Here is a 12,923-nt window from a genome sequence, read left to right on the forward strand (position 1 = left end):
CTGGGTTACCTCACTCAGGATGATTTTTTCTAGATCCATCCATTTGCCTGCAAACCTCATGATGTCATTGTTTTTCTCTGCTGAGTAGTACTCCATTGAGTATATGTACCATATTTTCTTTATTCATTCTTCAGTTGAAGGGCATCAAGGTTGTTTCCAGGTTCTGGCTATTATAAACATAGCTGACACGAACATAGATGAGCAAATGCCCTTGTGGTATGATTGAGCATACCTTGGGTATATGCCCAAGAGTGCTATAGCTGGGTCTTGGGGGAGGTGGATTCCCAATTTTCTAAGGAAGCACCATATTGATTTCCAAAGTGGCTGTCCAAGCTTGCATTCCTACCAGCAGTGGAGGAGAGTTCCCCTTGCTCCACATCCTGTCCAGCATAAGCTGTCTTCTGTGCTTTTGATCTTAGCCATTCTGATAGGTGTAAGGTGGTATCTCAGAGTCATTTTGATTTGCATTTCCTGGATAATTAGAGATGTTGAGCAATTCCTTAAATGTCTTTCAGCCATTTGAACTTCCTCTGTGGAGAATTCTCTGTTTGGTTCTATAGCCCATTTCATAATTGGACTGTTGGGCATTTTATGTCTAATTTCCGAGTTCTTTATATATTCTGGATATCAGCCCTCTGTCTGATGTGGGGTTGGTGAAGACCTTTTCCCATTCTGTAGGCTGTTGCTTTGTCTTGTTGACCATGTCCTTTGCTCTACAAAAGCTTCTCAGTTTCAACAGGTCCCATTGATTGATTGTGTCTCTCAGTGTCTGTGCTACTGGTGTTATGTTTACAAAGTGATCTCCAGTGCTAATGCGTTCAAGAGTACTTCCTACTTTCTCTTCTATCAGGTTCGGAGTAGCTGGATTTATGTTGAGGTCTTTGATCCACTTGGATTTAAGTTTTGTGCATGGGGACAGATATGGATCTATTTGCAGCCTTCTACACATTGGCATCCAGTTATGCCAGCATCATCTGTTGAAGATGCTTTCTTTTTTCCATTGTACATTTTTGGCTTCTTTGTCAAAAATTATATGTCCATAGGTTTGTGGGTTAATGTCAGGGTCTTCAATTTGATTCGCTTGGTCCACATGTCGGTTTATATGCCAGTACCAAGCTGCTTTTATTACTGTAGCTCTATAGTAGAGCTTGAGGTTGGGGATTGTGATGCCTCCAGAGATTGTTTTATTGTACAGGATTCTTTTGGCTATCCTGGGTTTTTTGTTATTCCTTATGAAGTTGAGTATTATTCTTTCCAGATCTGTGAAGAATTGTGTTGGTAATTTGATGGGAATTGCGTTGAATCTGTACATTGCTTTTGGTAAGATCGCCATTTTTACTATGTTAATCCTGCCTATCCATGAGCATGGGAGCTCTTTCCATTTTCTGACATCTTCTTCAATTTCTTTTTTCAAGGATTTAAAGTTCTTGTCATATAGGTCCTTCACATGCTTAGTTAGAGTAATCCCAAGGTATTTTACAACATTTGTGGCTATTGTAAAGGGTGATGTATCTCTGATTTCCTTCTCAGCCTGTTTGTCTACTGTATATAGAAGGGCTTCTCATTTTTTTGAGTCGATCTTGTATCCTGCAATGTTGCTGAAGGTTTTTCTTAGCTGTATCAATTCCTTGGTTGAATTTTCAGGGTCACTCATGTATACTAACATGTCATCTGCAAATAGGGAGAGCTTGACTTCCTCCTTTCCAATTTGTAACCCCTTAATCTCTTTATGTTGTCTTATAGCTCTGGCTAGAACTTCAAGTACTATATTGAATAAGTAGGGGGAGAGGGGACAGCCTTGCCTTGTTCCTGATTTTAGTGGTATTGCTTTGAGTTTCTCTCCATTTAATTTGATGTTGGCTGTTGGCTTGCTATAGATTGCCTTTATCATGTTTAGGTATGTTCCCTGTATTCCTGATTGCTCCAAGACCTTTATCATGAAGGGGTATTGGATTTTGTCAAATGCCTTTTCTGCATCTAGTGAGATGATCATGTGGTTTTTTTCTTTGAGTTTGTTTATATGGTGTATTACATTGATGGACTTTCATATGTTGAACCACCCTTGCATCCCTGGGATGAAACCTACTTGGTCATGGTGGATAATTGTTTTGATGTGTTCTTGGAGTCTGTGTTTGCCAGAATTTTATTGAGTACTTTTGCATCAATGTTCACGAGGGATATCAGTCTGTAGTTCTCTCTCTTTGTTGCATCTTTGTTTGGTTTAGGAATCATTGTAATTGTAGCCTCATAGAAGGAGTTTGGTAATATTCCTTCTCTTCTATTGTGTGGAACAATTTAAAGAATATTGTCATTAAGTCTTCTTTGAAGATCTGGTAGAATTCTGCAGTGAAACCAATAGGTCCAGGGCTTTTTTTGGTTGGGAGACTTTTAATGACTGATTCTATTTCCTTAGGGGTTATTGGACTATTTAAACGGTTCATCTGGTCTTGATTTAACTTAGGTATGTGGTACCTATCCAGAAAATTATCCATTTCTTTTAGATTTTCCAGTTTTGTGGAGCAGAGGTTTTTGAAGTATGACCTGATGATTCTCTGGATTTCCTCATTGTCTGTTGTTATGTCCCTCTTTTCATTTCTGAGTTTCTTAATTTGGATGCTCTCTCACTCTGTCTTTTGGTTAGTTTGGATAAGGGCTTGTCTATCTTGTTGATCTTCTCAAAGAACCAACTCTTTGTTTCATTAATCCTTTGTATTGTTCTCTTTATTTCTATTTTATTGATTTCAGCTCTCAATTTGATAATTTCCTAGCGTCTGTTCCTCCTGGGAGACTTTGCTTCTTCCTGTTCAAGGGCTTTCAGTTGTGCTGTCAATTCACTAGCATGAGATTTCTCCAGCTTCTTTATGTGGGCATTTAGTGCTATGAATTTCCCTCTTAGCACTGCTTTCATAGTATCCCATAAGTTTGGGTATGTGGTGTATTCATTTTCATTGATCTCTAGCAAGTCTTTAATTTCTTTCTTTATTTCTTCCTTAACCCATTGGTGATACAGTTGAGCATTGTTCAGTTTCCATGAAATTGTAGGATTTTTGCAGGTTTTTTTTTTGTTGAAATCTAACTTTAAACCATGGTGGTCTGATAGAACACAGTGGGTTATTCCAATAGTTTTGTATCTGTTGAGATTTGCTTTGTGGCCAAGTATGTGGTTGATTTTAGAGAAGGTTCCATGGGGTGCTGAGAAGAAGGTATATTCTTTTTTGTTTGGGTGGAATGTTCTGTAGAGTTTGATTTAGTCCATTTGAGCCATAACATCAGTTAAGTCCATTATGTCTGTGTTAAGTTTCAATTCGGCCGATATGTCAAGAGGTGAAAGTGGGGTGTTGAAGTCTCCCACTATCAATGTGTGGGGTGTTATATGTGATTTAAGCTTTAGTAATGTTTCTTTTACATATGTGGGTGCCGTTGTGTTTGGGGCATAAATGTTCATAATTGAAACTTCATCTTGGTGGATCTTTCCTGCGATGAGTATGTAATGTCCTTCATCATCTCTTTTGGTTGATTTTAGTTTGAAGTCTATTTTGCTGGATATTAGGATGGCTACACCAGCTTGCTTCTCAAGACCATTGGATTGGAAAGTCTTTTCCAAGCCTTTTATTCTTAGGAGGTGTCTGTCTTTCAATTTGAGGTGTGTTTCTTGTATGCAGCAGAAAGATGGGTCCTGTTTTTGTATCCATTCTGTTAGTCTGTGTCTTTTTATAGTGGAATTAGGTCCATTGATATTAAGGGATATTAATGACCAGTGATTGTTTGTTCCTGTTGTTCTTTTTATTTTTTGGTGGTAGTGTGTGTGTGTACTTCTCTTCTTTGGGGTTTACTGCTGTGGTGTTATCTATTGCCTGTGTTTTCATGGGTGTATCTGCCTTCCTTAGATTGGAATTTTCCTTCTAGTGCTTTCTGTAGGGCTGGGTTTTTGGATAAGTATTGTTTAAATCTGGTTTTGTCTTGGAAGGTCTTGTTCACTCCATCTATGATGATTGAAAGTTTTGCTGGGTATATTAGTCTAGGCTGGCATCCATGGTCTCTTAGTGTCTGCATTATATCTGTCCAGGTCCTTCTGGCTTTCAAAGTCTCCATTGAGAAATCAGGTGCTATTCTGATGTGTTTGCCTTTATAAATCAGTTGGCTTTTTTCCTTTGCTGCCCTTAATATTCTTTCTTTATTCTGTACATTTAGTTGTTTAATTATTATGTGGTGAGGGGACTTTTTTTTGGGGGTCTAGTCTGTTTGGTGTTCTATAGGCTTCTTGTATCTTCATAGGCATTTCCTTCTTTAAGTTGGGAAAGTTTTCTTCTATGATCTTGTTAAATATATTTTCTGTGCCTTTGAGTTGGTATTCTTCTCCTTCATCTATCCCTATTATTTGTAGGTTTGGTCTTTTCATGGTGTCCCAAATTTCTTGGACATTTTGGGTCATGACTTTGTTGGTTTTAGTGTTTTCTTTGACTGATGAATCTATTTCTTCTACCGTATCTTCAACACCAGAGATCCTCTCTTCCATCTCTTGCATTCTGTTGGTTATACTTGCCTCTGAAGTTCCTGTTTGTTTACTCAGATTTTCTATTTCCAACATTCCTTCTGCTAGTGTCTTCTTCATTTTTTTCTATTTTTCTCTTCAGGTCTTGGATTGTCTCCCTTGCTTTTTCATGATTTTAATTCAAGGATTTGTTTTCTTCTGCTTTAATTGTCCTTTCCTCTAGTTTTTTTTTTTATAGCATTCTTCCCTTTTTTTGTTTGTCTGTTCCTCTACTTTATTTTTGATTTCTTCTATATAAGGCTCTAGCCTCTTCATGATGTTACTTATAAGGTTGTTTTTTTCTTCTTCTTCTTCCATTCTGTGATGTTCAGGTCTAGCTGTTGGAGAAGGGATAGATTCTGGTGATGCTGCATTGCTGTTTATTTTGTTGTATGTACTTCTGCCTTGACGTCTGCCCATCTCCTCTTGTTTTTGTTCTTGGTCTTATCAGTGTACTTGGTCCAGAGAGAGTTGACAGATTTATGGAGCCTCTCTCTGGTCCAGATGGAAGCTCTGGGCCAGATGACAGTGCTGGCTGGATAGGAGCTGGGGGGTGGAGTCTGAGTCTCGGGAAGTCCATGACGTCTCCTTATTTTGTCCAGATGGGAGCTCCTCTTGTTCAGATGGAAGTTCCTCTGGTCTCTGGTCCAGATGGGAGTTCCAGGGCAGGATAGAAGCTGGGGGCTGGTCTCTGAGTCTGAGGAAGTGGCTGGGGTCCCAGGCAAATGGATGTCGGGGCAGGGTGTGGAGACTGCAGTGTCTGCCTGTAGTCTTCAAAAGGGCAGCCTTCCCGCAGGGCCCGCCAATTGGCAGGCAACTTGGGCCAAGTTGGTCATGTCCTCAGGAGTGGCCTGTGTCCAGCGGTGGGACTCAGGCTCAGTTGCCTCTCTGACTATAACCCAGGCACTCACCTCTGGCCCAGATGGGAGTTCCGGGGCGGACCTGCATGTTTTCTCTTATTTGTGGATCTTACATTTAAAATTTTTATTTTAGTTTTTTTTTTACTATGAATAAGTGCCTGTGTGTGGATGTCCTCAAAGAACAGAGGCATCATGTTTCCCTGGAGCTGGAGTTAGAGTCTTTTTTGAGTAACACTCATGAGGATTTCTTGGACCAAATCAGGCCACCTGCAAGAGAGTACATGGTTTGTACTGCTGAGTCATCTCTCCAGTCCTGATATCTCTGTCTCTCTTTCTGTCCCTCTGTCTCTGTCTCTCTGTCTCTGTCTCTGTCTCTCTCTTTGTCTCTCTGTCTCTGTCTCTGTCTCTCTCTCTCTCTATCTATTTGATCTTAAACTTTGAAACTCAATAGGAAAGAAAGTTAAATACTTCAAAGTGTAATTAAGCACAGGGTAGGACTTTCTGGAAAGAACTCCCATAACAAGAAACAAATGCAAGAATTGATGAACAGGGTATGTGAAATTCAAAAGCTTCTTTGCAACCTTCATGGTCAAGAGATAGTCTACAGAATGGGAAAATACTTTCAACTACATATCAAGAATATGATGAATATCTAGGATATATAAAAAACTGATTGTATCTGAAAATCATAAACATCAAATAATCTAATCACTCACTGGTCAATGAATTGATACAGAAGTAATTCTCAACAGAAGAAACACAAAATTGAGAAAAAACAGCAGAAGTTGTTGTTTCTCTGAGTCTGGAACACTTCACTCAGAATGGTTGTTTCAAACTCTATATGTTTACGTACATGTTACATGATTTCATTTTTCTTTTCTTTTTTAACTTTCTTTTTGTTTATTCTTTTTGTCTTTCACATCATGCATCTCAATCCCATTCATTTATTTCCCTTCCTTGCATATCTGCCCTCTACCATTGCAGCCCATCCCCCAATAAAATTTAAGAGAAAAAGGAAAAAGAAAAGAAAAAAAGGGGGAAATTCTCATTAGGGAAACTGTAGTGTGACACAGTAAGTCACACAGTAAACCCTTTGGTCCATATATCTTTACTTGAAAACTTTCATTTCAAAGAGACATGGGTCTGGTTCAAGGCCTCTAGTTTCTGCTATACTATGGATGCTGGGCCCTCACTGGTACTCCTCTTGGTTATTCTGCTGTTGACTTCTGTTGTGGCAATCCTGTAGCTTTGGGTCTGCAGGAATTGTCCCTTCATAGGTTCCAGCATTTTACTGATGGGGTGAATGTTGGCTTGGGCTAACCCACAACCCTGGTTCTGGTTGCATGGTTGGTCAGTCCTCCAGCTCTAAGTTGTCCTCCTCACCAATGTGAGCTCTCCTGTATTGCCTTGGTGAGTTCACCTTTGCAGTGATGAGCAAGGGGTGGAGCCAGTGCTCCTGCTTTCATGACCTCCAGGTAAGATCTTGCACACTTGTACCTACTGATCTATCTTTATCTATCTATTAATCTCTCTACATACCCACCTATCCTTATCTATCTATCTATCTATCTATCTATCTATCTATCTATCTATCTATCTATCTATCTATCTATCATCTACCTACCTTCATAACTTAATCTATCAATCAATCAATCAATGTATCTATCTATCTATCTATCTACCTATCTATCTATCTACATTCTAAAACTAAATAAATACAACGTGCTGACTTCATATGTGTTGTTTGTGTGGATATGGTTTCAGGGCTCACAACTTCGCATTGGAAAACTAATCAGGGCTCATAACTGGGAGAACCTAATTCACACTCTCTCAGCAGTTAATGGCTGCCTGTAGTTCTTTATCTAGGGGTGGGAACCTGTGAGATTTTTCCCATCGCATATTAACATGCCAACAGATATTGTCATTGTGCAGGCCTCATTTAAGTAGACATTTCTAAGAAAATCATTCACACAGCAGACTTCCTGGTATTCATTTTTTATTTTTTTAAATTCATTTTACATACCAACCATAGATTACCCTCTCTTCCCTTATCTTGTTCCCCAGGTATTCCTCCAACCTGTCCCCCATTCCTTCCTCCAAAAAGGTAAGGCCTTCCATGGAGAGTCAGAAGAGCCTGGTACATTCAGTTGAGTCAGGTCCAAGACCCTCCCTCCTGCATTAAGGCTGTGCATGGTGTCTCACCTGAGGTAGTGGGCTCCACAAAGCATGCTCATGTACCAGGAATGGATCTTGATCCTACTGCCAGGGGGCCCCTTAAGTATATCAAGCTACACAAGTGTCTTGCTTCTTCAGAGAGTTTAGTCCAGTCCCATGGAGGCTCCACAACTATTGGTCTAAAGTTCATGAGTTCTCACTAGCTTGGTTTGGTTGTCTCTGTAGATTCCCCCATCATGATCTTGATGCCCCTTGGTCATAGAATCCCTCTTCACTCTCTTCAACTGGACTCCTGGAACTCATCCTTGTGCTTGGCTGTGGATCTCTGCATCTGCTTCCATCAGTTACTGCATGAAGTCTCTTTGACGACAGTTAGAGTATTTACCAATGTGATTACTGGGGTAAGGCAGTTGAGGCACTCTCTCCATATTGCTAGTATTCTATGCTAGTGTCATCCTGGTGCATTCTGGGAACGTCTCTATGTAGATGAATTTATAAACCGTCTATCAAAAAAACCCCCACAAACCCAGATACAGGGGTGAATGCTGTAAAGATCAGAGAAACAGGAATAACTGCAAAGCTAACCTTAGCTCACCATGCTGTCATAGCTTCCCAAGAGAACCAGCTTCTTCCTGTCTAACCTGTGCCTTTATTGCCTTGCTGTTCTGCCTTCTCATTGACTCAGCCCAGCCACCTCACTTCCTCACCCCTGCCTGTCTGTTCAGACCTCCAAGTCTATATTGTTGGTACTGGGATTAAAGGCATGTGTCACCACACTCGGCTGTGTTCTTGAAAACACAGGGACTTTTACTGCCATGTGATTGGATTATGGGCATGTGCTACCACTGCCTGACTATTGTTTATGGCTGGCTATGTCCTCTGATCTCCAGACAAACTTTATTAACATATAAATAAATTATCACCACATTTCAGCACAAATAAAATATCACCACTTCTCTAGCATCAGTTCTCTCCCTGTACTCATGATATCTTCCTCTGTCATGGTATCTTTTTGCTTGCTCTCCCTCTCTGTCCCTGTTCCAGTTCAACTATCCTGTTTCCTTATGTCCTCATTCCCCCATCCCCTACCCTATATTGTCACCCTCATCCTCAGTTTACTCATGGAGATCTCATCTATTTCCCCTTCCAAGGGTGATCCATGTGCCCTTCTTAGTGTCGTCCTTGTTAGTGAGCTTCTCTAGAGCCATGGGTTGTAGTCTGGTTATTTATTGATTTACATCTAGTATCCACTTATGAGTGAGTACATAGCATGTTTGTCTTTCTGAATTTGGGTTACCTCACTCAGGATGATATTTTCTAGTTCCATCTGCTTACCTGCAAACCTCATGATGTCATTGCTTTTCTCTGCTTAGTAGTACTTCACTGTGTACCACATTTTCTTCATGCATTCTTCAATTGAGGGGCACTTAGTTTGTGTCCAGGTTCTGGCTGTTATGCATAATGCTGCTGTGAACATAGTTGAGAATGTGTTCTTGTGGTAGGATTCAGCTTTCCTTGGGTATATGCCCAAGAGCGGTATAGTTGGGTCTTGAAGAAGATTGATTCTCAATTTACTGAATCACCATACTGATTTTTAAAGTGGTTGTACAAGTTTGTACTCTCACCAACAGTGTATGAGTGTTCCCCTTGCTCCACATCCTCGCCAACATAAGCTATCATCAGTGTTTTTGATGTTAGCCATTCTGACAGGTATAAGATAGGATCTCAGAGTCATTTTTATTTGCATTTCCCTGATAACTAAGGGTTCTGAGCAATTCCTCAAATGTCTTTTGGCCATTTGAGATTCTTCTGTTGAGAATTCTGTGTAGCTGTTTGCTTTTAATTGCCTTCCTGGTATTCTGACTCTCACAATCTTCCTGCTCCTGTGATGCTCCCTGAGCACAGGAGGCAGTAGCTATGTTGCCAATGTACCCATTGAAGCAGGACTCCCCACAATACATTGATCTTTGCATTGTGTGCTGTTTGTAACTTATTGTTTAGATAATTTTAGATGATTTCAGACATGTACACAATTCTCATACCCCAGTTCCCTAAGCTCCCTGACATAACCATCCTCCCCACAAATCTCTTTTCACATTCATGTCTATTCATTTTTTGTGACTCACTGAGTTTAATTAGTACACTCTCCATGTAGATATCGGTTTGAAGCTATTTGTTGGAGCCTATTAGCTCCAACGTTTATTTTATTTTTGAGAATTTCATAAGCTTCTAGACATACTGGGAATAGTCAACAATGAGGCAACCTTTAGAATAGGAGAAAATATTATATGGTAATATTTACTCTACATATTATACAAGGAACTCTTAGAACTCAACAAAATCCATTAACTGTCCAGAAGCTTTTTAGTTTGATGTGATCTAATTTGCCTCTTTTTGATTTTGTTTTGTGCTCTTTTGTTTGTGTTTCTGTCTGTGTTCACCTCAAATCTTGTAGCTTTTCATTGATGTTTCCTTCTAATAATGGTCTCATATTTGCATGTCTTATGTTTAAGACATCAATTTCTTGTGCTTTGGAATTTTAACAAAAATTATTATTATATTTTATTTTTATTATTTAAAACAATTTTAAAAGTTAAATATATTTGAATCATATTCTCACTCTACAGATCCTCTTCACCTCCCTTCTTACCCAATTTTAAGATCTTCCTAAAAAACAAACCAATACAACAACAAATCCCTCCAAAACCAAGAAAACAAAATAAAATCATGCCCCCGAAGGAAGAGAAGAGTAAACAAAACAAAACTAAATATTTTTTTTTATCTTGTTTTGAGAAAATACGTCAAGGTGTTTCTGGCTACTCTAAATAGCAGGTGTAGAAAAAAAGTACAATAATGAGAGCAATATTCTAAAAGTTTACAAAAGCCTGTAAGAGTCAAGACAGGTTAGAAAACCAATACAAACAATGAAATAACGATAGGGTCTAGGAAATTATGTGATATAATTTTCTAATGACAGACTGTAGAAAGAATATGTGAAAGATTGGAAAAGGCTGGTTGAGGTAAAATACTGGAATATTATTAGGTATTGATCTGAGATCATAGAGTACACATTTATAATCAAAGAGTCACAGTAGACATTTGGACAAAATGAGAAAATCCTGGGATAACCACAGGGATCAGATATGAGTTTAAGTCTACACTACAATTTCCAGGACCACAAGAGCAAGACAATGAGTATATATTTGGATCCCCTAAACTTATTTCCCAAATTCAACTACCTGTATAATCTCCATGTAATTTGTGTAGTGAATGTTACATTGTGAGATCTTTAAACAGAAGCATCCACAGTGATGTAAAATTCTGTAGCAACATCCAATGTTAATATTTTTATATTCTAGAAGAAATTGTATAAAAGTCTGAGGAGTTACCATCATAGGAATGAGGGAATTTGCTTTTTGCAAATTACTCTTTCTAATGCTCCCTTCACATCTCTGTTCCTCAGGCTGTAGATGAAGGGGTTCAGCATGGGTGTCACCACTGTGTACATCAAAGACATGACAGTCTCTTTCACAGCAGAGTTTTTAGCAGAAGGACATAAGTAGAGACCAATGACTGGCCCATAGAATAGTGACACTACAGACAGGTGGGAGCCACAGGTAGAAAAGGCTTTATGGATACCTTGTAAAGAAGGAACCTTGAAGATGAAGGAGACAACTTTTGCATAGGAAACAATGATGAGAAGGAAAGGGAGTACAACTATAGGGCCTCCAAAGATAAATATCGCCAATTCATTATCATGAGTGTTAGAACAAGCCAGTTTCAGCAGAGTAGACATATCACAGAAATAGTGGGAAATCACGTTGTCCTCACAGAATGATAATCTTGCCATGAGCAGGGTGTGCAGCATGGCATGAAGTGTACTCAGCACCCAGGACAGCACCACCAGACTCACACAGAGCTTAAGACTCATGATAGTGGTATAATGGAGGGGGAAACAGATGGCCACATAGCGGTCATAGGCCATGACTACAAGAAGGAAACTCTCCATGGCTCCAAAAATCAAGAAAAAGTACATTTGTGCCAGGCAGGCTGCATAGGAGATGGATGGTTCCTGGCTCTGCATGTTCTGCAGCAATTTTGGCATTGTGACAGAGGAGAAGCAGAGGTCAGAGAAGGACAAGTTGCTGAGAAACAAGTACATGGGTGTGTGGAGATGGGAGTCCAGTAGAATGAGGATGATGATGATGAGGTTCCCCAGGACAGTGGTGAGGTACATGGCCAGGAACAGGGCATAGAACAGGTGCTGGTGCTCTGGGGGATGGGCAGGCCCAGGAGGAGGAACTGGGAGATTACAGTTTGGTTCCTTCTTGTCATTTGTTTATTCCAATGCCTTTTCAGGAAAAAAATAATAGTGGCACGTAACATTCCAAATGAAGGTGAAAATATTTCAAGTTCATTGGATAATCAACAGAAGATGTAGCATATTTCAAAGCTCTACAAAACATTATCACAATAAGTATACTGCTAAGATCAACACATCTATGTTAATATTTATTAAGGACTTATTAAATATGTCTAACATATTTTATCAGCTAGGCTTTTCCTAAACAGTTTTTTAAAATTTCATTAGCATGAAATCTATTTCTTGAACTTACCTGGTTAGTCATCCTAGACAAATTTGATTGCCTCATGCTTTATCATTCTCTTACAGTGTGATGGTTCAAAAGTTTTCCATTATCTATCTATCTATCTATCTATCTATCTATTTATCTATCTTCTGTCTGTTTGTCTGCCAGTTTGTCTTTCTGTCTGTCTTTCTATCTCCCCAAGAAAAAATTTATGTACACTAAAGTTTTATATTGCCACTTAAAACTCATCTGTAGTTGACTTTCCTAACTACAGAATATATATCCCATCATTAATTAATTACCTTCCATATTGTGTATCAAGCAATCTGATTCTCTCTTTTCTAATAAGAGTTTCAAGGAATTATCATTGTTTTTTAAGATAAAGGCACATTCCTTTTGAATGCACAAGTGATATTTTATTGCTAGACCTGTGCCTTCCCTTTGGCCACATATGGGCTCACAGTGACTCTTCCATTCCATCTCTCTGTGGATAATAATTGAAGCCATAATTTCCAGTCTCCATTCTTCAACTTTTTTCCTTGTAATTGTTAACTTCTCCCATGTATCATGCTTTATCTGACTTATTCCTACTCATTATTCATGTACAGTAGCTAATGCTTGCTTGGAAAAAATCTTTGCCTACCTGCCAGGTTAAGAGCTGCTGTCATGTTCCCATAGCATCTTGAACTTAACCTTAGCTGACCTGTTGCTCCTGATCACTGGTTTAGAGCAGATTTCCAACCAGAATCCAAATTCCATGCAAGAATA

The 12,923-nt window shown here is 39.2% G+C and overlaps 1 pseudogene; it reads right to left on the minus strand.

The window, feature by feature from the left end:
- Nucleotides 1–10,957: 10,957 nt before the first annotated feature.
- On the minus strand, nucleotides 10,958–11,901 carry LOC118589573 (annotated as a pseudogene).
- Between the last annotated feature and the right edge of the window lie 1,022 nt (nucleotides 11,902–12,923).

This window comes from Onychomys torridus, chromosome 8 (assembly GCF_903995425.1).
Source record: "Onychomys torridus chromosome 8, mOncTor1.1, whole genome shotgun sequence".
Lineage (NCBI taxonomy): Eukaryota > Metazoa > Chordata > Mammalia > Rodentia > Cricetidae > Onychomys > Onychomys torridus.